Below are 1,330 nucleotides of genomic sequence, written 5' to 3'. Positions count from 1 at the left end.
GTGACAGGTGGGCTCTCCAGCCTATGAGCATCCGCGACCGGCTAGGAGGCGGGTCCGGCCAGCGGAAAGGGCGGGGCTTGCTAGGTCAGGCGCGCGGGTTTTCTTCCGGTCGGAGACCCTCCCACAGCTCGTGTGGAGCCACGCCCCCTGCAGGCCACGCCCCCATGCGTGGCTGGCCGCTGTTGCCCCTGGACCCTAACGATGGCGCCAGTGGGCTGCGGGCCCTGCCCTGGGCTGGTGGAGGCTCCCAGCAGGCACCAGAGCCGGGCCGCTGCCGCCATCCCTGGGCAGGGGCGGGCGCAGCCGGAGCCGCTCAGCCCAGGCGCCATCTGCCCGCCCCCGGCAGCCGCCCAACGGCCCATTTACTGCACCAGCTGCTGCCTGGCCGGCCGGGCCCCACCGCAGCCCCCGTGCCCGTCGGGCCTGGCCTCCCGCGGCTGCGCTCTGCTTTGTCCTCGCCTGCCGCCCTTCGCACGTGGCACTGACCTGCTGCTCTGAGCGGGACGGCCGGGCCGCACCCGAGAGCCAAGGCCTGGGCATGCCAGGGCCAGCGGCGCATTCAGAAGCTCTGCGGGGTCGGGTCGGGTGGGCGGTGCCTTTCTTAAGGGTTCATCGCACATGCACAGGTTCACCCGACTCCTGCACCCCGTAGGGGCACGGACAGACTCCGCCAGCCAGTAGAACAGGGGGAGTTTATCGCTTCTCCAAGGATGCAGCACAGCACAGATGGAATCAGGTTACAGGGCAGGCCTAGGATGCCTCAGCCCCCTTGAGATGGGGGTGACTGGGCCCCTAATTCCCAGGCCCTTGCTTAGGCTGCTTCCTCCATCATGCCAGACAGAAACTGACCCTCTTCCAGCCTTGCCCCCCAGACAGGGGTAGGTCTCCGCCTTCCTCCCTTTGTCTCTCTCCCTGGGAGGGGACCTGTCGGACAGGTTGGGAGACCCTTGCCTAGTGACTCATCCGCTGTCCTGTTGGGCCGTGCTACAAATAGCCGCCAGTGGAGGTCACCCACTGCCCAAGCCCAGCAACCAGCAAGGCCCCCCCCCCCCCCGTACCACACTGGGTTGTAGAGCAGACAGCACCCCCACTACGTCACAATCACCTTCTCAGCTTTGACTGTCACTGGGCCTGAGCACCTGCTCTCAGAGAATTGGCCACCAGGATGCCAAGATCTTTTTTTTGAGTGGTAGCAGCAGCTAATTTAGACCCCATCATTTCCTATGTCAGGGTTACTCACCTTTGGAAGCCCTGTGGGCCATAATGATACTCATAGCACCATAGGCATGCGCACGGGGTGTACCAGCTGTGCCCAGGCACACCCTAATGT

Source organism: Pelodiscus sinensis, chromosome 21 (genome assembly GCF_049634645.1).
Source record: "Pelodiscus sinensis isolate JC-2024 chromosome 21, ASM4963464v1, whole genome shotgun sequence".
Lineage (NCBI taxonomy): Eukaryota > Metazoa > Chordata > Testudines > Trionychidae > Pelodiscus > Pelodiscus sinensis.
This window is presented reverse-complemented; position numbering follows the sequence as displayed.